The sequence below is a fragment of the Hyperolius riggenbachi genome, chromosome 6 (assembly GCF_040937935.1).
Source record: "Hyperolius riggenbachi isolate aHypRig1 chromosome 6, aHypRig1.pri, whole genome shotgun sequence".
NCBI classification, from domain to species: Eukaryota; Metazoa; Chordata; class Amphibia; order Anura; family Hyperoliidae; genus Hyperolius; species Hyperolius riggenbachi.
Genome location: NC_090651.1, coordinates 128,751,700 through 128,777,309, shown reverse-complemented (window position 1 = coordinate 128,777,309; position 25,610 = coordinate 128,751,700). Strand labels below are relative to the sequence as shown.

General features: G+C 46.4%; 1 protein-coding gene across 3 annotated transcripts in view; it reads left to right on the top strand.

Annotated features, from left to right (window-relative positions):
* The window catches only part of DNM3 (dynamin 3), a 629,085-nt gene that overhangs the window by 578,405 nt on the left and 25,070 nt on the right, over positions 1-25,610 (top strand). Inside the window, exon 23 of one of the 3 annotated variants that reach the window (XR_011022036.1) lies at positions 20,714-20,894. The exons of 1 other annotated variant lie outside the window; for it this stretch is intronic. The gene's annotated coding sequence lies outside the window, so the exon portion shown is untranslated. Of the gene's footprint in view, positions 1-8,235; positions 8,305-20,713; positions 20,895-25,610 lie in introns of those variants that run through there. One more of the 3 variants, XR_011022035.1, reaches the window with a different exon arrangement.

The window sequence follows — 25,610 nt, the reverse complement described above, 5'->3', positions numbered from 1 at the left end:
AATCATAGTCTAATGTCGTATAGTCTGGGGAATGTGGAGTAGACATTTTGTGAGAAAGCATTTAATTTATTAATATATTTTTGGGATATATGAAGAAACTGGAGTACCAAAAGGAAACTCACACAAACACGGGAAAGCAACAAATCCTCTATACAGATAGTGTCTTGGCCGATATTCAAATCTGGATTTAAAGTTGAAGGATCCCCATTATTTATAGTAATATTATGTGTTTCAATGGTTTTTATTGTTTTGTTTCAACAACATAAGTTAACAGACACTACAAAATGTGGCAGTGAATTATCGTCATGTATAGCAGTATAACACAGATAAATGTATAAACGTAAATGAGAACTGGGGCCGTATCTCTAGTGTAGGCTTAGTTTGTGCTTCAGAGGACTGCAGCCTGCTGCCTGGAGCTTCATGTGAAAAAGGAAATGAGATAGGGGACCAATCCCGTCTGAAAGGGACTGGTGTGTTATGGAACTGTATTTATAGTAACATTTTAATTATACATAGATTTCTTTTAGGGATGGTCAATGAGATGGAAATCATTTTGAGTAAATGTTGTATTATGCCATTTTTTTATTGAAAATAATTGGCAAAACTAGCATTAGCCTGCATTAATTTTGAATAAATTTGTTTCTCATTGACAATCCCTACTTTCTATTAAAGCTCCTGTCCAATCAAACATTTTATAAGCCTACTGCCCTCCAACATGTTTCACAAGTGGTATAAATGCAAATACTATTTCAAAAAGCAGTCCAAATACTTGAATATTGTTGTCATCAGCAGAAGCTACTCTTGGTGGCAAGGCTCTTTTTTTCAGATCCTACTGCATCCCTCTTCCTTGCAGGCTACACCATTGCCCTCTATGGGAGGGTAGCAGAGTTGCTGCATGGCCACACCCTCTTCCAAGTCCTGGGTGTTGAATGAAAGCTTGACCCTGCCTTATCTCACTTACTTCCTCTCCACTGACTCATGGGGAACTATGATAAGCACTGTAATTTTATTCTGATTTTGTACCACTAGTAGAAGGTAAAGTTAGTCAGCATACCGAATAGAGCACAGGTGTCAAACTCAATGCAGCCCTCCTCGCCATTTTATGTGGCCCTTCAAAGCTTTAAATGGACATCATTGTAAGTCACGAAAGAATGACAGTGCCCTTCCTTCCCATCCAGAGGAGCACACCGGTGACAGTGTTTCTGTTGAAACATTGAGGTTGATTCACAAAGGTTACTGTATTTTTCGGACTATAAGACGCTCCGGACTATAAGACGCACCTAGGTTTAAAGGGCAAAAAACAGGAAAAAAAAAATATACTAAACCTAGGGACGTCCATGGTCCAGGAGTGTCTAATGGACCTTTCCTCCAGCCAAGATGACCCTGTCTAAGTTACACTACCAAGCTACACTAACCCTTGATACCCCCACAAACTATACTACACTTCACTTACCCCTGCTACCCCCCCAGGCCAGCTACACTACACAAACCCCTGCTCCCCCCCTCCCATCCTAGCTACACTGCATTACATTACATAAACCCCCCTCCCCCTCCCAGATATTGCATGATATCTCACCAGCCTGGGTGGCAGTAGCTGGGTGCTGTCTGGGGGTCCAGGCTGGTCCAAATGTTCCAAATGAGGTGCGCAGTGGGTCGGCAGCAGCAGCGTGATCCATGGTGGCTCCAAGCGGCAATAGCCACGGTAATGATCTGCAATGTGGCCCTTTGATCATGTCTGGTCATTGGCATCATCCCCGCAGCAGTGCGATCCCCAGCCGGTGGCTCCAAGCGGCAATCGCCGCAATAATCATCCGCAATGTGGCCCTTTGATCATGCCCGGTTACTGGCATTAGCCCAGCAGCAGCGTGATCCACAGCCGGTGGTTCCAAGTGGGATATGAGTAGCAACTGTAACTATCCTCCCCGCTGGCCCTTTGATTTCCTTCTTTAATCATGGGCGGCAGCAGCGCGATCCCGACGGACACATGCCTCTTCAGCCGCTATAGCGGCAGAGTCCTCAGGGGCTTCCGTACTTCCTAGTTCACTTGCGTCCCCCCATGACCCGCAGCACTGTAGCGCTGCGGGTCATGGGGTACGCAGGTGAACTAGGAAGTACGGAAGCCCCTGAGGACTCTGCCGCTATAGCGGCTGAAGAGGCATGTGTCCGTCGGGATCGCGCTGCTGCCGCCCATGATTAAAGAAGGAGATCAAAGGGCCAGCGGGGAGAATAGTTACAGTTGCTACTCATATCTCACTTGGAACCACCGGCTGGAGATCACGCTGCTGCAGGGATGATGCTGGTGACCGGACATGATCAAAGGGCCACATTGCGGATGATTACTGCGGCGATTGCCACTTGGAGCCACCGGCCGGGGATCGCACTGCTGCGGGGATGATTTCGGTGACCAGGCATGATTAAAGGGCCACATTGCGGATCATTACCACGGCTATTGCCGCTTGGAGCCACCGACCGGGGATCGAGCTGATCGGGCATAATCAAAGAAGATAAAAGGGCCAGCGCTGCGGATCATTACAGCGGCTGCTGCCGCTTGGAAAAAGTGGATCTCGCTGCTGCTGCTGTAGCCCGCTGCACACCTCATTAAGATCATTTACAGCAGGAAAGAAACAAGCGCCAGAATAGGTATGACTGCTACATTCGGACTATAAGACGCAGTCACTTTTTCTCCCTACATTTGGGGGAGAAAAAGTGCGTCTTATAGTCCGAAAAATACGGTACTTATTTTTCACCTTAACTGTAAGGAGTGATAATGCATGAAATAAACAAATAAGGAGAGATAATTCATGAGATAAATCAGGGGCGTTCCTAGGGTCCTTGGAGATCGGGGGCACCTGTGGGCACAAGGTGGGGGGTGTATGCGGAGCTCGCAGCGGCAAAAAAATGGGCGTGGTCATACAGTGAGTGGGCGTGACCATGGGTGGGGCCACATTTACATGAACTTAGCAGTGGTGTAAGCTACAGATAACGGGCCTGCCCATCGAAATATTGGATGGAGCCCCCTGTCCTTTATTTAGATAATTTACAGTCAGTATAGGCATAGATCAAAGATGTATACGCACATACAATTTTGATTGGTCAATCACTGACCAATTTTACCACCCCCATGCAGTAAGTGGGCCAACAGACAATGAATTTGACGAACAGAGCTAAAATTGGCTAATCAAAATTTTATGTGTGTACCAGGCTTCACAGCTAAAACTGTACATATTATAAGTAGCAGGGATAAACACACACTGCAGCTAGTTTACTATCAGTACAGGCACAGAGTAACAGCTTATGCTGTACATACTGGAGGCAGCAGAGATCAGCACACACTGCAGCTAGTTTACTATCAATACAGGGACAGAGTCACAGCTTATAATGTACATACTGGAGGCAGCAGATATCAGCACACACTGCAGCTAGTTTACTATCAATACAGGTACAGATTCACAGCTTATAATGTACATACTGGAGGCAGCAGAGATCAGCACACACTGCAGCTAGTTTACTATCAATACAGGCACAAAGTCACAGATTATAATGTAAATACTGAAGGCAGCAGAGATCAGCACACACTGCAGCTAGTTTGCTATCAGTACAGGCCAAGAGTAACAGCTTTTACTGTACATACTGGAGGTAGCAGAGATGAACACACACTGCAGCTAGCTTACTATCAGTACAGGCCCAGAGTAACAGCTTATAATGTACATGCTGGAGGTAGCAGAGATCAGCACACACTGCAGCTAGTTTACTATCAATACAGGGACAGAGTCGCAGCTTATAATGTACATACTGGAGGCAGCAGATATCAGCACACACTGCAGCTAGTTTACTATCAGTACAGGCCCAGAGTAACAGCTTTTACTGTGCATACTGGAGGTAGCAGAGATGAGTACACACGGCAGCTAGCTTGCTATCAGTACAGGCCCAGAGTAACAGCTTATATTGTACATACAACAGCTTATACTGTACATACTGGAGGTGGAGATCAGCAAACACTGCAGCTAGCTTACTATCAGTACAGAGACAGATTCACAGCTTATAATGTACATACTGGAGGTAGCAGAGATCAGCACACACTACAGCTAGTTTACTATCAATTTAGGCACAGAGTAACAGCTTATACTCTACATATTGGAGGTGGCAGAGATCAGCACACGCTGCAGCTAGTTTACTATCAGTACAGGCTCAGAGTAACAGCTTATAATGTACGTGCTGGTGGTAGCAGAGATCAGCACACACTGCAGCTAGTTTACTATCAATACTGGCACAGAGTCACAGCTTATAGTGTACATACTGGGGTAGAAGGGGTCAGCACATCCTGCAGCTAGTTTACTATCAATACAGGCACAGAGTAGCTTATACTGTAATGGGGCATAGAAGATGGGGCACAGAAACATGCAATGGGGCACAGAGGTTGGGGCACAGATACACACACTGGGGCATAGAGAATGAGGCACAGAGGTTGGGGCACAGATACATACGCTGGGGCATAGAGGATGAGGCACAGAGCTTGGGGCATAGATACACACAATGGGGCACAGAGGTTGAGGCACAGATACACACAATGGGGCACAGGCACACACAATGGGGCACAGAGATTGGGGCACAAACACACACAATGGGGCACAGATACACACAATGGGGCATGGAGGTTGAGGCACAGATACACACAATGGGGCACAGGCACACACAATGGGGCACAGAGATTGGGGCACAAACACACAATGGGGCACAGAGCTTGGGGCACAGATACACACAATGGGGCATGGAGGTTGAGGCACAGATACACACAATGGGGCACAGAGGTTGGGGCACAGGCACATACAATGGGGAACAGAGCTTGGGGCACAGAGGTTGGGGCACAGATACACACACACAAAATGAGGCAGACAGACACAAAATAAGAAAGACACACACATACAACATTACACAAACACACACTCACAATGGGGAACAGAGAATGGGGCATGGACATACTACCTCCTCCCGGTCTGGAGTCTCTGCACTGCAGTGGCACACACAGGGTTAACACTAGCTGCTGCAACTGCATCCTGCCTGTGTCCTGACCTCCCGGCTGGCTGTGACTGTTCTGCCAACTCCCCCGAAGTATGAAGCTCCGCAGCAGAGGCTCTCTCAATTGCTTCATGTGCCTCTCAAGTCCCGGTAGAGCCTTTGATTTCATTCCGGCGTGTTGGCACCTAAGATGTGAGGCAGGTCCATCTGTGGCTGTGCCTGTGGGGGGACGGAGCCCAGCGCAGCTGCAGGCTGAATTGCACTGCCAGTCTGCCATGCGGAGGGTCAGCGGCAGCGGGCACCAGGCGGGCAAATGGCATCTGGTCTTCTCTACACGTGCAGGGGGTGGAGCTACTCACACTCTTTCCAGCCCCCTACCTTTGCAAATCAATCTCACGCCCCCTGCCTGGTGCTCCTGATTGGGCAGGGGGCGGATGGACCAGGGCAGCTGATGTTTACAAGCGGCGAGAGCCGCCCACAACATGGCGGCCGCCGTATCGCACAAACGGCAGCCGCGCTGAGTAAAATATTCGGGACACTCTCGTTGGGCATTGCCAGAGACGTAATTAGGGGCACCCCAAAGCCATATCCGTGGCACGGGCCACGGACATGTGACGCTAGCGACGCCCCTGAGATAAATTATTCAACTGAAATTGAGTGTTTTGGCCAGTTTGACATTGATTTTGATCATTTCATTTATCTTGTTTACAATTAAATCAAAGAGGCACTTGTAAGTCAGACAAATATAACATAACATTTATAATGAAATAACCACAAATGTCTTTTCTGTGCTCACATCATTATCAGTTTTATTCAACCCCCAAGTGACATTCATTCTTAGTACTTAGTACAACATGCTTTTCCAGTTATAACCGCTTGGATAAAAGCGTCTAAAAACAGCTTAAAAACGATAAAAGATATGAGGTAGCTTACCTCAATGACGAAATCTCTGTAATATATACAAAAGATTTATTTTTTAATTTAAATATAAAAAATCTTTTGTATATATTACAGAGATTTCGTCATTGAGGTAACCTACCTCATATCTTTTGTCGTTTTTAAGCTGTTTTTAGACGCTTTTATCCAGCCACGGCGCCTCTTTCCCCCAATTGTGCATTGTATACCCCCGTACTGTTACCGTCCGAGGGGAGGTGACAGACCACCGGTGGCCCACACCCCAGTGGACATCTGTCCCTGTTTTTTCTGTAAGAGAGCGACCCCTTTCTAGGTCCTGGATAGGACCACCCCGAGTGGAGTCGGGTTCATTGTCTCCACCTGCTTCCTGTGGTCGGTTTCCCCTTGCAACCCTCCTTTGTGAGTAGTTTTCCTATTCACTTTTTTCATCATTTGATGCACTAAACATATTGCACTACTGGGCTCCCGTTCTTTTGTCTCCTGTGTTTTTCCTGCAGGGTGCTGAGACACCCCGACCACGGTATCTTTTTTTTTTTTTTAAACGTGAAGCATAGCTTGACACAAGTGTCTTGGAGCGATCTACGGGTATCTTAGCCCATTCTTCATGGGCAAAAGCCTCCAGTTCAGTCACATTGTTAGGCTTGCGCGCTGCAACTGCTTTCTTTAAGTCCCACCAGAGGTTCTCAATCGGATTGAAGTCTGGTGACTGCGATGGCCACTCCAAAATGTTCCAGCCTTCAATCTGCAACCATGCTCTAGTGGACTTGGAGGTATGCTTGGGATCATTGTCCTGTTGAAAGGTCCAACGTCTCCCAAGCCTCAGGTTTGTGACGGACTGCATCACATTTTCATCCAATATCTCCTGGTACTGAAGAGAATTCATGGTACCTTGAACACGCTGAAGCAAACAGCCCCAAAGCATGATTGACCCCCCGCCATGCTTCACAGTAGGCAATGTGTTCTTTTCTTCATAGGTCTTATTCCTCCTCCTTCAGGGCTCGTTTCCACTATTGCGGTGCAGAATCGCCTGGATTCCACCGCTGTTGAAATTCCATGAATTAGCATGCGGATGCGAATTTTTGCGCGTTTTTTGCCGCGAATTCGCATGCGAATTCGCATAGGTGAGGGTATATGCGAAATTAACCATGTCACTGCCTGTTTGAAATACATTGGTACCTATGCGAATTCGCATGCGAATTCGCATGAAAATTCGCATACCATAGCCGCATGCGAATTTCCTATTAAATACATTAGCGGCGATTCGCATGCATTCCACTCGCAGGCGAATTCGTTGGCTCTTTTGTGCGTTTTTTTACCGCTGAAAAAAACGCACCTCAACAACGCTACAGTGGAAACAGGCCCATCCACTTGCATTACATGTGCGAATCTGCATGCGTTGGCCGCATGCAGATTCGCGATAGTGGAAACGAGCCCTCAAACATAGCTTTGATCCATGAGCCCAAACAGTTCTAATTTTGTTTCATCAGTCCACAGAACACTATCCCAAAACTGTTGTGGTAGTGTTCTGTGGACTGATGAAACAAAATTTGGAACACAACTGTAGATAAGGAGAGCTAAAACATGATTTAAGTCAGTTAAGGAGAGCTAAATTGTGAGTTAATAAGTAAGGTGAGATAATTTAACAGAAAAGCTTTGTGAATCAGGCCCATTGTCTGTTTGAGCTGGGGTGCAGCAACAAACCGAGAGACCCCCTAGTGAAATCAGCATGGGGCCCCATCCTTGGAGTCATATCCCCCTTCAAAAGGCTGGTAAAAGACACACGCACAACCCCCCTTCCTCTCCCCCCACGTTGCATAGTTGCGGAGCAGTGTTTGCCTGCTCCAGCGATGCGTCAGGTTTCCTCTGTCCTTCCTAGCACTTGCACGCTCTCTGCTTCCATACCTCCAGCTTCCAATTACATGAGCCAGAGGTATGTAGCATAAAGCATGCGGCTGTCAGGAAGACTAGAGGAGATAAGGAGTACTGGAGCTGGTTAATATTAAACTTCTCCACTATGCTACTCTGTAGAAGGGGGAGGAGCAGGCCCATTCATGGTCGCAATAGTTACACCACTTCGTTTAAAACAGTTCAATAAATGTTAAATCTTAATAAATAATTTGGCCTTCGACGTTGACCGTTTTAGATATTGGCCCTGTGATTGAGTTTGACACCCCTGGAATAGGGCCTAAATTGGAAATTCCTTGAACTTGAAGCAATGGCTATATGGATGAGACGTTACTTCTTTTTAAAAATCTACTTACTTGGCTTGTGTGCTTATACAGTTTTCATGTTTCTGAATCACAGACTTAGAACTAGTATGCAGTTCAGACTTTGCGACCCCTCTGATTCCAATGGCTGTATGTTTCTTGCAGGTGTGCTAATCAAACTACTCAAGCTAAAAGAGCAACACAACAGCTGGGTAATTAACATTTTAAATAGGTAATAAAAATGTAATCACAAATCAATAACTATGTTGCGCCACAGTATGGGGATCAATTCATTATGTTCCAGATGTGTAGAATATAATGTATAACACATTCAATAAAAATGTAAGATTAAGAGAAAAACTGACTTACTCCACCTGGGCCCCTCCATCCAACTGTTCACAAACAAGGCCCTCTCACACACATACAAGATTTCATGGTAGGAAAATGGTGACTGAAATGATAAAATCAACTTGTAAAACTAAATTATAACGGCAACACTACATTTGTTGTCTACTCAGTGGTTTGCACTCAGTGTCATGTACAGCATAAGTTTGCACTACTCACTGCCTCAGACTTGCAGACTTGTATTGCAGAACATGGATCAAATCCAACAGTTTTATATCTTTCCAATGTTGCTTGTCATTTTATGCAGTTTCATAATTGCCACATAGATGATGGTCCTATTAAACCCACGTGGTGGCAGCAGTTCTATGTGTATGCGCACCTCCTCGATTCTCTTGCAAACTTGCAAAGCGGTACCATATGTTGGGAAGTTTTTGTGCTGGTTGGTGAGAGCGCAGGTGATCAAACAAAAGAGGTATGACTCTCCCCACAAAAAAATATTGCTGACCGTCTACAGTTACAGCTAAAGATCGTGTGGACAAACCAGAATACTGGAAGAATTTTTGTAGGTGGTTAAAGCCAAAAATAGACTTTTTGATTAAGGGCCCGTTTCCACTAGAGCGAATCCGCATGCGTTGTCTGCATGCGGATTCGCATAACCAATACAAGTGGATGAGACTGTTTCCACTTGTCAGTTTTTTGGTGCGTTTTTCTGTGCAGGATTTTTCTGCACGGTAGGGCCTGCAGAATTCGCCTGCGTGTGGAATGCAGACGATTCGCAGGCAATGTATTTAATAGGGGAAATCGCACATGCGTTTTTTGCCGCGATTTCGCGTGCGAATTCGCACTAAAACTAATGTACATTGAGCCAGGCAGTGACATGGTTAAAATCGCTGATAGCCTGCCTATGCGAAATTGCATGCGAAACGAAATCGCAGCAAAAATCGCATGCGGAATCGCATCCGCATGCGATTTTGTCAGCGGTGGAATCCCAGCGATTCGCACCGCACTAGTGGAAACGGGCCCTTAAATAAGGAGAGTTACATCTGGAGAGAGAAAAATATTGCATTAGTATTTATCCCATCTGTGAAACATGGTGGTGGGAGTGTTTTCGTTTGGGCCTGGTTTACTGCATCTGGGTACTTCAATAAATACATGACCAAATATAATAATTTTTGTTTACTTTAATTAGATTTTATTATTTTGAGGTTATTTTAATTCTATCTACTGTACAAAAACATCGGATGTATGTATGTACAGTTAGATCCATAAATATTGGGACATTGACACAATTCTAACATTTCTGGCTCTATGCACAACCACAATGGATTTGAAATGAAACAAACACGGTGTGCTTTAACTGCAGACGGCCAGCTTTAATTTGAGGGTATTTACATTCAAATCAGGTGAACGGTGAAGAATTACAACAGTTTGCATATGTGCCTCCCACTTGTTAAAGTGAACCTAAAGTCAGTAAAAAAAAACTAGATTAACTCACCTGGGGCTTCCCTCAGCCCCCTGCAGACGATCGGTGCCCTCGCAGCTCCGCTCCGATGTCCCAGGACCCGCTGGCGGGCACTTCCGGTTTGGCCGTCACCGGCCGACAGGCATGGGAACGCGAGTGATTGTTCGCGTTCCCAGCCTGTATATCGCCCCCTATGCAGCTATTGCCGCCAGGAGGTTGCAATAGCAGCATAGGGGGCGATATACAGGCTGGGAACGTGAACAATCACTCACGTTCCCATGCCTGTTGGCCGGTGACGGCCAAACCGGAAGTGCTCGCTGGCAGGTCCTGGGTCATCGGAGCGGAGCTGCAAGGGCACCGATCGTCTGCAGGGGGCTGAGGGAAGCCCCAGGTGAGTTAATCTCGTTTTTTTTTACTGACTTTAGGTTCACTTTAAGGAAGCAAAAGTAATAGGACAATTGGCTTCTCAGCTGTTCCATGGCCAGATGTGTGTTATTCCCTCATTATCACAATTACAATGAGTAGATAAAAGGTCCAGAGTTCATTTCAAGTGTGCCATTTGCATTTGGAATCTGTTACTGTCAACTCTAAAGATGAGATCCAAAGAGCTGTCATTATCAGTGAAGCAAGCCATCATTATGCTGAAAAAACAAAACAAATCCATCAGAGAGATAGCAAAAACATTAAAAAACATTCTTAAAAAGAAGGAACGCACCAGTGAGCTCAGCAACACCGGAAGACCAGGGAAAACAACTGTGGTGGATGACCGAAGAATTATTTCCCTGGTGAAGAAAACACCCTTCACAACAGTCGGCCAGATCAAAAACACTCTCCGGAGGTAGGTGTATGTGTGTCAAAGTCAACAATCGAGAAGACTTCACCAGAGTGAATACAGAGGGTTCACTACAATATGTAAACCATTGGTGTGCCTCAAAAACAGGAAGGCTAGATTAGAGTTTGCCAAACGACATCTAAAAAAGCCTTCACAGTTCTGGAACAACATCCTATGGACAGATGAGACCAAGATCAACTTGTACCAGAGTGAGAGTGATGGGAAGAGAAGAGTATGGAGAAGGAAAAGAGGAAAGAAATAACTAATCATGATCCTAAGAATACCACCTCATCAGTGAAGCATGGTGATGGTAGTGTCATGGCGTGGGGCATGTATGGCTGCCAATAGAACGGTTTTGGTTTTTTTTGTATTTATTGATGATGTAACTGCTGACAAAAGCAGCAGGATGAATTCAGAAGTGTTTCGGGCAATATTACCTGCTCATATTCAGCCAAATGCTTCAGAACTCATTGGAAGGCACCAATCAGATTTCACCCATTGACATCAAAGGGAAAATTGAGAAGGCTTGCAATTCTCACAGTGCTAAAACCAACCCACAACCTTAACACAGTTGGTCACTTGGTGACCGAGGTTAAAAAAAAAAAACTCTCAGGGAAAGTGGGTAGAGCATGAAACAGCCAATCGCATTTCAGCCATTCATTTTAAATGAGAAAATGTAAACTGCAGCCATTCTTAGACTATTAATCACATATGAGAAAGAGAAGAACCGAGAGCCCAATATGGTGTAGTATGTTAAGACAAATGGATAATTGGAACGAGTAAAAATTGAATACTCACAAACCAGGGTTACCTCCAGGCAACCACTGTATAGACAGGTGAGTAGAGTTGGGCCGAACCTCCGATTTTAGGTTCGCGAACCGGGTTCGCGAACTTTCGCGGAACGTTCGGTTCACGTTAAAGTTCGCGAACCGCAATAGACTTCAATGGGGATGCGAACTTTGAAAAAAAAGAAAAATTATGCTGGCCACAAAAGTGATGGAAAAGATGTTTCAAGGGGTCTAACACCTGGAGGGGGGCATGGCGGAGTGGGATACACGCCAAAAGTCCCCGGGAAAAATCTGGATTTGACGCAAAGCAGCGTTTTAAGGGCAGAAATCACATTGAATGCTAACTGACAGGCCTAAAGTGCTTTAAAACATCTTGCATGTGTATACATTAATCAGGTAGTGTAATTAAGGTACTGCTTCACACTGACACACCAAACTCACCGTGTAACGCACCGCAAACAGCTGTTTGTGTAGTGACGGCCGTGCTGGACTGGTGCGCACCATGGCGAGAGTGCAGGTTTTGGTGGCTTTACAGCCCATATGGTCGCCTGGCTGATGTAGCTGAATGACAGAACAGTGACTGTCCAGCTGATCAAATTTGGTCTGACCACAATGAAGCCACGACCTTATTATCTTTTGTGTGCCCCCCGAGACACTCATCTAGGCGCCGGTCATTGCTTCATTGTGATACGCAAGCCCCTTCACCACGGCAAGGTAATGATCACGAAGGGGAATGGGCGCATGTACATGCCTTTTCTTTTGTTGTTGCAGCTGCCCGCAGTGCAGCCAGAAAAATTAGGCAGTCATGTACACGCACCAGAAAAATTATTACAGTGGCCGCTGCTAGCAGCGGCCTAAAAAATTCAGCAATCCGCCTGGAGTCCCGGACCCTGTTGGTGGTGGCGGAGAAGGTAGTCAAGCGGCCTGCAGGCAGACATGCTGTGTGGAGGGACTGGGAGCGACTTAGTCTTCTTGGGGCAGGCCAGGCAGCCAGTCACACGGCGTGCAGGCAGAGATGCTGTGTGTGCGGGGACTGACTTAGTCTTGGGGCGAGCAGCAGCCTTCCGGGATCCATGTCTCATTCATTTTGATAAAGGTGAGGTACTTAACACTTTTGTGACTTAGGCGACTTCTCTTCTCAGTGACAATGCCTCCAGCTGCGCTGAAGGTCCTTTCTGACAGGACGCTTGCGGCAGGGCAGGAGAGAAGTTGGATGGCAAATTGGGACAGCTCTGGCCACAGGTCAAGCCTGCGCACCCAGTAGTTCAAGGGTTCCTCATCGCTGTTCACAGCAGTGTCTACATCCACACTTAAAGAGAATCTGTATTGTTAAAATCGCACAAAAGTAAACATACCAGTGCGTTAGGGGACATCTCCTATTACCCTCTGACACAACTTCGCCGCTCCTCGCCGCATTAAAAGTGGTTAAAAACAGTTTTAAAAATTTTGTTTATAAACAAACAAAATGGCCACCAAAACAGGAAGTAGGTTGATGTACAGTATGTTCACACGTAGAAAATACATCCATGCACAAGCAGGCTGTATACAGCCTTCCTTTTGAATCTCAAGAGATCATTTGTGTGTTTCTTTCCCCCTGTTCTCATGCACTGAAGTTTCAGGCTGCTTGTTTCTTCCTGCAAACAGCTTTGCCCTTGTCTGTAATTCTTCAGTATGTGAAAGCCCAGCCAGCTCAGAGGACGATTTATCCAGCTTGTAAAAGATAAGAGAAGAGAGAAGCTGCTCTAATCCTAAATAACACACAGGCAGTGTGCATACAGGGGCCTGGAAGGGGGAGTTCATAGCAAAACCACAACACTGAAGAACTTGGCAGCCTTCCAGACACAGGCTGACAAGTCTGACAAGAGAGAGATAAGTTGATTTATTACAGAGATGGTGATAGTAGAACGTGCTGCAGTAAGCCAGAACACATTAGAATAGCTTTTTGAACTTGTAGGATGATAAAAAACAGGATGCAATTTTTGTTACGGAGTCTCTTTAAGGCCAGGTAGTCGGCTACCTGCCGTTCCAGGCGTTGGTGGAGGGTGGATCCGGATGGGCTACGGCGAGGCGTTGGACTAAAGAACGTCCGCATGTCCGACAATCACCATGAGATCGCTGGAGCGTCCTGTCTTTGACTGCGTGGACACGGGAGGAGGATTAGTGGCAGTGGTACCTTGCTGGCGTTGTGCTGTCACATCACCCTTAAAGGCATTGTAAAGCATAGTTGACAGCTGATTCTGCATGTGCTGCATCCTTTCCACCTTCAGGTGAGTTGGTAACAGGTCCGCCACTTTGTGCCTGTACCGAGGGTCTAGTAGTGTGGCCACCCAGTACAGCTCATTCCCCTTGAGGTTTTTTATACGGGGGTCCCTCAACAGGCAGGACAGCATAAAAGACGACATCTGCACAAAGTCGGATCCAGTACCCTCCATCTCCTCTTGCTCTTCCTCAGTGACGTCACGTAAGTCAACCTCCTCCCCCCAGCCGCGAACAATACCACGGGAAGGTTGAGCAGCACAAGCCCCCTGCGACGCCTGCTGCGGGTGTTCTCCTGCCGCCGTCCCCTCCTCCTCCTCCTCCCCCAAAGAAACACCTTGCTCATCATCCTCTGAGTCTGACTCATCTTCTGCACACGACTTCTCTTCTTCCTCCTCCTCCCCCCTCTGTGCTGCCGCAGGTGTTGAGGAAACAGCTGGGTCTGATGAAAATTGGTCCCATGCCTGTTCCTGCCGTAACGGTTCCTGGTCACGCTCATTCGCAGCTTCATCCGCCACTCTACGCACAGCACGCTCCAAGAAGTAAGCGTAGGGAATTAAGTCGCTGATGGTGCCCTCACTGCGGCTCACCAGGTTGGTCACCTCCTCAAACGGCCGCATGAGCCTGCATGCATTTTTCATCAGTGTCCAGTTGTCGGGCCAGAACATCCCCATCTTCCCAGACTGTTTCATTCTACTGTAGTTGTAGAGGTACTGGGTGACGGCTTTCTTCTGTTCTAGCAGACGGGAGAACATGAGCAGGGTCGAATTCCAGCGAGTCGGGCTATCGCAAATGAGGCGTCTCACCGGCATGTTGTTTTTCCGCTGAATTTCCGCAAAGCGTGCCCTGGCTGTGTAAGACCGCCTCAAATGCCCACAGATCTTCCTGGCCTGCTTCAGGACATCCGCTAAGCCAGGGTACTTTGCCACAAATCTTTGAACAACTAGATTCATGACATGTGCCATGCAGGGTATGTGTGTCAGCTCCCCCATATGCAAAGCGGCAAGCAGATTGCTGCCGTTGTCGCACACCACGTTGCCTATCTCCAGGTGGTGCGGGGTCAGCCACTCATCCACCTGTTTCTTAAGAGCAGCCAGGAGAGCTGCTCCAGTGTGACTCTCCGCTTTGAGACAAGACATGTCTAAGATGGCGTGACACCGTCGTACCTGGCATGCAGCATAGGCCCTGCGGAGCTGGGGCTGTGTAGCTGGAGAGGAGAACTGCCACTCAGCCAAGGAGGAGGAGGACAGCGAAGAGCATGTAGCAGGAGGAGAGGAGGTGGCAGGAGGCCTGCCTGCAAGCCGTGGAGGTGTCACAATTTGGTCCGCTGCGCCCTGCTTGCCATCGTTCACCACCAGGTTGACCCAATGGGCTGTGTACGTAATGTAGCGGCCCTGCCCGTGCTTGGCAGACCAGGCATCCGTGGTCAGGTGTACCCTTGACCCAACGCTCTTCGCAAGAGATGACACCACTTGCCTCTCAACTTCACGGTGCAGTTGGGGTATGGCCTTTCTCGAAAAATAAGTGCGGCCTGGCATCTTCCACTGCGGTGTTCCGATGGCCACAAATTTACGGAAGGCCTCAGAGTCCACCAGCCGGTATGGTAACAGCTGGCGAGCTAACAGTTCCGCCACGCCAGCTGTCAGACGCCGGGCAAGGGGGTGACTGGCCGAAATTGGCTTCTTCCGCTCAAACATTTCCTTCACGGACACCTGACTGCTGCTGTGGGCAGAGGAGCAGGAAGCGCTCAAGGGCAGAGGCGGAGTGGAGGAGAGTGCCTGTGAAGGTGGAAGGGAGAAAGCGGCAGAAGCAGATGATGCACCTGAAGGAGGAAGAGGAGAAGGAGGGTGACTTTTCTTTTGTGTGCTGCTGCTGCTTTTGCTCAGGTGGCCATCCCATTGCGGTTTGTGCCTTTTCTCCAGGTGCCTTCGTAAGGCACTTGTCCCTACGTGAGTGTTGGCCTTTCCACGGCTCAATTTTTGTTGGCAGAGCGAACAGATGGCTTTGGTCCGATCTGAGGCACACACATTAAAAAATTTCCACACTGCTGAGCCACCCTGGGATGTGGGCACTATGGGGACCTCAGCAGCTGATGCTGAAGGGCAAGTTGGCTGGCTGTACATAGGTGGCGATACATGGTGCCGGACACTGCCACCAGCTGTTTCTGACGAAGAGCTGCCCCAGCTTCTTTCAGCAACTTCTCTCCTCCTACTACTCTCTGACTCCCCCTCTGAACTGTCCCCCTCTTCATCTCCTCTATTGGGAACATACAGAGGATCCCTATCATCGTCATCATCGTAATCATCCTGCCCAGCTTCGCTTGCCTCAGACAAATCCAAACATGCACCATCAGTAGGTCCTTCATCCTCCTTACACGTTACATCCATAGTGTTGCCGCGTAACTCAGACATATGAGCTGGTGAAAATTCATCTGGCTGTAACAACAATGGCTGTGCATCAGTGATTTCAACACTAAATAATTCTTGCGAAGTGTCAAATGCAGCGGAAGTGGTGCTAGTAGTAGCGCTGGTGGCTGAGCAAGATGAGGTGTTCTGTGTCGCTAAATACTCAACCACGTCCTGACAATCTTGGGAGGTGATGGGACGTGCCTTCTTCCGAGCACTGTACTGTGGGCCAGGTCCACACGAAATTACATTTACACGACCTCGCGCAGACCTGCCGGGTGGCCTTCCTCTGGCTCTGGCACTACCTCTTCCTCTACCTGTTTTGTCCATATCGGGTATGCACAGAGTGGTATATCACACTGCGTGCACTCACGTAGGTAGGTGGGTTCACTTAACTGCACAGGTATGCGCACTGATGCGGTGGGTTCACTGAACAGAACAGGTATACAGTGGCGGGTTCACAGAACAGGTATGCAGTGGCAGGTTCACTGAATAGAACAGGTATGCAGTGGCGGGTTCACTAACAGTACAGGTATACAGTGGCGGGTTCACAGAACAGGTATGCAGTGGCAGGTTCACTGAACAGTACAGGTATACAGTGGCAGGTTCACTGAACACAACAGGTATGCAGTGGCGGGTTCACTGAACAGAAAAGGTATACAGTAGCGGGTCCACTGAACAGAACAGGTATACAGTGGCGGGTTCACTGAACACAACAGGTATGCAGTGGCGGGTTCACTGAACAGAACAGGTATATAGTGGCGGGTTCACTGAACACAACAGGTATGCAGTGGCGGGTTCACTGAACAGGTATACAGTGGCGGGTTCACTGAACAGAACAGGTATACAGTGGCAGGTTCACTGAACACAACAGGTATGCAGTGGCGGGTTCACTGAACAGAACAGGTATACAGTGGCGGGTTCACTGAACACAACCGGTATGCAGTGGCGGGTTCACTGAACAGGTATACAGTGGCGGGTTCACTGAACAGAACAGGTATACAGTGGCAGGTTCACTGAACAGAACAGGTATGCAGTGGCGGGTTCACTGAACAGAACAGGTATACAGTAGCGGGTCCACTGAACAGAACAGGTATGCAGTGGCGGGTTCACTGAACAGTACAGGTATACAGTGGCGGGTTCACTGAACAGAACAGGTATACAGTAGCGGGTCCACTGAACAGAACAGGTATGCAGTGGCGGGTTCACTGAACAGTACAGGTATACAGTGGTGGGTTCACAGAACAGGTATGCAGTGGCAGGTTCACTGAACAGAACAGGTATGCAGTGGCAGGTTCACTGAACAGGTATGCAGTGGTGGGTTCACTGAACAGGTATGCAGTGGTGGGTTCGCTGAACAGGTATGCAGTGGTGGGTTCACAGAACAGGTATGCAGTGGTGGGTTCGCTGAACAGGTATGCAGTGGTGGGTTCACAGTACAGGTATGCAGTGGTGGGTTCACAGAACAGGTATGCAGCCAGGAACAAGCTAAGCCTAACTAATCTTTCCCTATGAGAGACAGTCTGCAGCAGCTCGCCCTACTCTCACTAATGCAGGCACACGAGTGACCGTAATGGCCGCCGCTGCCTGCCTTATATAAGGGGGGTGGGGCTCCAGGGGCTAGTGTAGCCTAATTGGCTACACTGGGCCTGCTGACTGTGATGTAGAGGGTCAAAGTTGACCCTCCATGTGCATTATGGGGCGAACCGAACTTCCGCAAAGGTTCGCCTGCGGGACGCGAACCACGGAAGTTCGCATGGAACCGTTCGCAGGCGAACCGTTCGGCCCAACTCTACAGGTGAGGAGATTAGCCTGTCCCCACTCAGGATTAAGAAGTCGCTCTCTGTAGACTTGAAGACAAGAAGGGGTATCCCCCTCCACCAAAGGTGGATACAATATGTGTTATAATAGAGAACAGAGGCGCCAAAAGAATAAAAACAGTACTTAAAAGCCTTAAAAGTTTTGCTTAGGAGGCAGTGGTGGACTTACCTCCTATAAGCAGACACAACAAACTGTGTATTCACAAAAGGGATATTTATTGGTATACTCCAAAAGTAGATCGCAACGCGTTTCGCAGGTCAAGCCCGCTTCATCAGGCAAATACAGGAAGGACCACACAACAGCAGTATGTCTGGGTAGCACCTGGCGCCTAAATTGAGAGGAATAAGTAAACTGCCACGTTTATTTCCTTTTAAACAATGCAGATTGCCTGGCTGTCCTGCTGATCCTCTGCCCATCATACTTCTAGCCAAAGACCCTGAACAAGCATGCAGATCACGTGTTTTTGACTGAAGTCTGACTGGATTAGCTGCATGCCTATTCCAGGGTCAGACACTTCTACAGCCAGAAAGATCAGCAAGACTGCCAGGCAACTGGTATTATTTAAAAGGAAATAAATGCGTCAGCCTCCATATCCCTCTTACGGCAGCTGTCCTTTAAACAATAACAATTATTTAGGCCTTGTTCACATATAAAATCGCAATCACTGACACCAGCGTTTTGCGATTTTGCACTTTTTTAGCGCTGTATTAATTATTTATTCTTTTTCATGGGGGCAGCCATCTTTTTGGTTGAAAGGAGGTGACAGGGAGCATGAGGCACAGTTCTAACTGTCCTGTGTCCTGATCACCCCTCCCAGCTGCGCGCGCTAGGCTTCAAATCTCAAATTCAAAATTTAGAAAAAACAAATTTGCACCAAAACAGCTGAAGGAGAACAACAAAATCAGAAATCCCATCATGCTTTGCACAGCATCAGGGGAAAAATGCCCGGGCAGTTTTCTTCTGTGCAACTAAAAATGAGGCTTGGGTAAGAAAAACAAAGTTCTGATGCTGTTAAACTGTTAAAGATTCACCAAGCCTTTTCAGTGCTGCTGAGTAGATTTTTAGTCTGGAGGTTCACTTTAAAGTACACCTGAACTGAGGGGTATTTGGAGACGTAATATTTATTTCCTATTATTATTATTGATTTATACAGTATAGCGCAAGCATCTTCCGTGGCGCTATACAACAGCATACAAGGTAAACAATACAGCAGTTAATACATAACAATGGTGGATTGCCACTGATGCAGTAACCAAATCAATTACAGATTTTTACACATGGGTGGGAGGTATGCAACACAATACACAGTATTAGGAATTAAAGGAGAAAAGAGCCTTTTAAACAATAGCAGTTACCTGGCAGTCCTGATGATCTCTTTGACAGCAGTAGTGTCTGAATCACTTACCTGAAACATGCATGTGGTTAATACAGTCAGACTTCAGTCTGAAACACCTGATCTGCATGTGTGTGCAGGGCCTATGGCTAAAAGTATTAAAAGCATGTGATCAGCATGTGATCAGCAGGGGAGCCAGGAAAATTGCATTTTTTTTAAAGTGAACCTAAACTCCATGAAAAAAAGTCAATTTAACTTACCTGAGGCTTCCACCAGCTGCCCTGTGCCCGCGTTGAGAAAATCTCACACTGCGCATGTGCAAAATGCTCCCGGCGACGGGAGCGTGATCGAGGACGCGCATGGCACAAGTGCAGTGGCCATAGACTGGCCGAGTCATCAAAAGAACGAAAGTGGGTCACGGCGGGGGACCAGAGGATCAGTTTGTCACGGTGCAGGCGCAGGGCGGCTGGGGGGGGGGGGGGGGGGGGGCGATAGAAGACCAAGGTAAGTTAAACTGTTTTTTTTGTCATTGAGTTTAGGTGCGCTTTAAAAGGAAATAAATATGTCAGCTTCTATATCCCTCTCGGTTCAGGTATGCTTTAAGGAGTGTACAGACCTTAAAGGGAATCTAAACTGAGAGGGATATGGATGTTTTCTTTTAAACAATACCAGTTGCTTGGCAGTTCGCTGATCTTTTTGGTTGCAGTAGTGGCTGAATCACACACCTGAAACAAGCATGCAGCTAATCCAGTCTGACTTCAGTCAGAGCACCTGATCTGCATGCTTGTTGAGGGGCTGTGGCTAAAAGTATTAGAGACACAGGATCAACAATAGAGTCGGGCAACTGGTATTATTTTAAAAGGAAAAATTCATATCCTACTCAGGTTCCCTTTAATCAGATATGATGGCATTTTTCAGATGATTGCTTTGTCTCCAGGTGCAGCATATCTCAAGCTTCTCCTTATTGTCCCTTCTCCATAGGCCAGTATATGCAGCTCAGCTGAGCCAAGAGTGCATGATCTGCCACAGGGCTGCTGACAGACCATCAGCCAAACCAATCAGAACTATGATGTCAGCTAGCTAAACACTGCACAGGTCTATAGGAGTGACTGACCAATCAGTCTGCAGGTATCTTTAGATCAGAAGTATTGATCATGTAATGCCTGTGGGCACCAAGTGTTGCAAGTAGTGACATTACAGAAGGATATATTAATAACATGTTATGTGTAGCAAGCTTTTGTGGTGAAAATTCCTTTCGATAACCTTATGACTTCTGTGTATCAAGGTATCTCTTCACTGTGTTCTTAACCTGGTAATAATCCTGCTCTACTAGTTACTGTTTGTTGCTGGGTTGTGCATACAAGACAAGGAAGAGGAGGAATTGCCTCAGGTGTTATGTCAGTCTGGATATAAGAAAGAAGCAGCTTCTTCCATTGAACTCTAATTCAGCCAAATAGTGGGAGAAGAGTACCAGTCGTACTACAGGTGACCTCAGCTTGACTTTATACGTTCTCCATGGCACACTACTGTGGCACTGCAAACACCAGCAAGGTAAGAAGCATGCCTGGGGTTTGTAGGCTTTGTATGAGACGCTTACCAAGGTGTGTCCATTCCCTTGGTGACTGTGTTTACCCAGCGCTAGTCCACAGGTAATCTCAAGAATAATGGATCTACAATCCTGAATGATAGCATATAAAGGTTCCTGGGCTGTGTTGAGGAATACCGCTCTTACTAATGCCTTTTCAGCTTATAATACTTGTCAGGAGAATGACCTCAACCAATGACACAGCTTCATTACTGTAGCACTACCTAACATGAAACATCTCATCCAACCTGATCAAGATTTCAGTGCAAAGATTAAAATGGACCCTGAGCAGACTTGAATTTACCTTGTACTTCCTCCAGCCTCCCCATAGCCCGCGAGGTCCCTCTGGGTCCCCTACGTGGTCCCGCTGGTGGCTCTGTTATCCCAGCGACCTCAGCCGAAGTCGTGCACAGCCTGCCAGCGCACCTGGCTTAATCAGCACCTGTTGCTGTGTCCTGGGCATGCGTGGTTTAGTCTGTCGAGAACTGTGCAGGACACTTACAGCGACGGGTGCGTGATCGGGATGGATGCGCGGATGGACTGAGCATGCGCAGTTGCCCACGACTATGGCCGAAGTCACCAGGCTAACAGAGCCACCAGTGGGACTACGGAGGGGACCCAGAGGATGCCAAGGGACCTTGAGGGCTAAAGTGGACTAGAGGAAGCCCCAGGTAAGTTCAGAGTTGCTTTTTAGGTATCTGCTAGGAGTCCCTTTAACATAATTGTACCAGGATCAGTTTTATTGTGCAAATGAATGACTCCACGTATAGATGGCCGTGTGCAGATATTTCTAGAGGAAGGAAATGGATTTGAGTACTGCTAGTAGCAATCTGGTAATACAGGGGATGATCTGGCAGCTTGTGTATTCGATATGTATTAATAACAGCCCCTCCTAATCATAACAGTTCAGGTTTATTATGTGGTCCAATAACAAAGATAAAACCAAAGTAATTTCTTTCATAATTTCTACATAAAACCTTGTCAATATCAATAATGTGCAACATCAACCAATGCCTGAGCTGACGCATGTTTTGCGGCCACACCACCACTTCCTCAGAGGCTCAAAAGGAAGAACAACTTCATATATACTTTTTAAGCCAAGGGGGCATATGGAAAACAATCACAATCCAAATTCAGAAATCAGTACTGTAGAAGTATGATGATAAACAACAATAAGTTCTGACCTCATTGAGTATATCACTAAATAGGGTTCTCAGAAGTGCTGCATCTACAAGTAGATATTAGATATATTCCAATCTCACAGATTCTAAGTTCCTGCCCATACACACTATGTAGGCCAAGCCAATCCCAGCACCTTCTGCCAGCCATGTGGGAAGCCACTGATTTTTTTTTACATATTAAAAAAAAAGTATAAAATCATAAGTATAAAGTATATATGAAGCTGTATTTCCTGTTGAGCCTCTGAGGAAGTGGTGGTGCGGCTGCAATCATGCGTTTGGAAGTGAATGATGTTACACACTACTATGATATTGATGTTGGTAAGGTTTTAGAAAGAAAAAGAAATTACTTTTTATTTAAATTGTTATTAGAGAACATAATGGGGTTTTTATACGGATATGACATTTGTTGATGTAATGTTTCTGTAAGGGCCCTTTTCCACTAGCAATCGCTAGCGTTCACGCTGAACGCTAGCGATTGCTGAATCGCAAAATGCAGGAAAGTTCCGGCGATTGCGTTCACGATTTTGCTATGCTGTAGTGTGCATAGCAAAATTGCGGCGAATATTACTCTGCAGCGCGATCGCGTTTGAGGCAAAAAGGAATCGCGGTAGTGGAAATAACCTACCGCGATTCCTATGTTATTTAGCAAACCGTAGCGATTTAAAAAATCACTAGCGGTTTGTGATTTTGCGATTCAGCATAGCAAACGCCGCTAGTGGAATAGGGCCCTATGGGTCTATTTCCACTAGGATGTTACAATTTGCATACCTTTTCCCTGTATATGAATTTTTGTGTTTTTAATGAAAATTTTATGCATCTAACAATCATTACATGAGTAATAGAAGTCTGGTGCAGAAATATGAAGCATGCATCCATATTTTTTTTGCATTGAACCGCATGCGAAAATTTGCATTCAATGAAAATGACTACATGGACATTCATTAGTTACATTTTCAATTTGCAAAAATTTGAGAATACAAACTTAGTGGAAATGGGCCCATTTTTTGCACCATCAGAGGGTTCTGTAGGGTTTTGCTTAAAATGTACTGTTGTTCCTTAACCCCTTCAAAACTGACCACTTTGGCACCCTTAAAGAGAATCTGTACTCTAAAATTCTTACAATAAAAAGCATACCATTCTATTCAATTATGTTCTCCTAGGCCCCTCTGTGCTGTTTCTGCCACTCCCTGCTGCAATCCTAGCTTGTAATTGCCATTTTTATCCAGTGTTTACAAACAAAAGACATAGCAAGTGATAGGCTCAGTGTGTGAGTCATACAGAGTGTGCAGGGGGCCTGGAGAGGGTGTGTATAGCGTCTATCCAATCACAAGCAGCACAGCACATTCCAGCCTGACTGCCTCAGCCCGACAGAGCAGACAGAGGAGAGAAAATTAGATCATATAACAGAGATAATACAGCCACTGTGCAATTAGGAAAGGCTGCAGTTAGACAGAGCACATTAGAACAGGTATTGGAACTTATAGGATAGAAGAAATAAGGATGAAAATTTTGTTACAGAGTCTCGTTAAGGACCAGAGCAGTCCCTAGTACCCACCCCCTGCCCTTCACTGTATAACCCTGGCTTATCTAGTGGTCCCCCCATTCCCTAAACATCCCCTTGGTGGTCTAGTGACCCCCATCCCCCCCTCCACCCCCTGTAGAGATCAGCATCAGTGAGTATTACTCACTTTCCTCCTCTCTCCAGCAGTGAGCAACTGTGACCGGCATTCGCAGCAGCCAGCCCTGTAGGCTTGATGATGTCATTAAGCCGGGGCCCGTACTTTTAGTCAGTACGGAGCTGGATGCCAGGGGACAGTCAGGAGCTGCGATTCCCAGTGGAATGCAGAAGGTGAGTAAAGCTTGTTTACAATGTGATCGCTACAATTACTGGTGATCGTAGTGATCACGTGATCAGGAGCCAATCAGCGCAGCTCCTGATTAATGTGTGCACGGTCACGGCGGAAACGCGCAGACTGCGTACTTTGAAATCTACTTTGTGTCAAAGGCTTACAGCCATGAGCATGACGTAGATTTGAACTACGCCGGTCCGCGAAGGGTTAAATATATAACTTGGACCAGTTATATTTTCTAAGTTTTATTGTTGAAGAGCACATTTTTGTGCAGCACTGTCCTCAGCTGTCACCAACAGCCCTTGTTTTAGGAATATGCACACATTGTTAACTTACATTGTTAAAACATTGATTACACCCTTCCCCCAATGCACATGTGACTTACTCATAAAATATGGTGCCTTGATACAAGGAGAGGTTTTGGAATTTTTGTCTAAAAGTTTAATTAATCGAAAATGATTCACATGCTTACATAGAATTTTGCTCCCCCCTAGTGGCAATATTACAGTACTACACGTCAGCAAAGAATATTGAAATCCAGCAAAGTACAATTCACAAAATACACCACTTTACTATAAAAACACCAATAAATATTAAAATAGACATTTAAAGTTTATGTTTGATAAGAATAGGAATGACGTGCATTCCTCATAAAAGATAATTTCCTTTTCCTGTAACAGCAAGAACTAGGCAGATGGCAATATTTTATGGTTTGCCACCAAGCTCATCTGTTCCTGTAAAAACTATAAAAAGTGAGATTCACCTCTCCACTTGCAGAGAGTGATTGCCATCTGAGCAGGGACAAGGAAAGCAGTAAATGCTAGAAATGGTAAATGGGAAGCAAATAATGTTATGCTGATGAAAATGTGTGTGCCAATTTTAACCATATTTATGCACATTGAATATTGATTGGTTTATTTGCAGCCTGCATCTTTTGAATTGGTCCGCCCTAGTAGTGTTGGTGTTCAATATGGTATAGTGATTTGGAACACCTGAACACTTCGAACCACTGCTGTTCATCGCCTGAATGAGTGGACAGGGTTAGGAGTTCACTACCTTGTGTGTCATGTTGCGCTTCCTGCGACTGATAATTAATCCTTCTGGTTTGGAAGGAGGAAGCATCAGAGTCGCATAAAGCACAATGTGGCAAGCAAGGCAGTGGACTACGCCTATTCCTTCTGGGAGGTCTGGTATTTTAGGTTTGGAAACCCAGGTACCGGTAAAAAAAAAAGAGACAAAAAAAAAAAAAGCACCAGGAGCGCCAATAGTGTAGTATTTCTGGGAAATGTAAAGAAACAACAACTACTCACAAAAATGGGTTGCTTTAGGCAACCACAATTTCAGGCATGGAGAAGGACGGTCTCCGTGTGGTTATTATGACTTGGTTGATCAACATGGGTCATGCTCCAGAACAAAAAAAAAGGACCACTGGATGTAGTCCCAGACGTAGCCCTGGGACAGGGGAGGAGACAATGCAAGATGGGAGGAGGCGCCCTAATTGTGATACAATGTGTAATGAGTGGAGGTAAGTAATAGGAACAGTCTTACCTCGTGATAAGACGTTAAGAATTTCATTGTTAGACACCAAAAAAAAAAAAGACAATGCGTTTCACA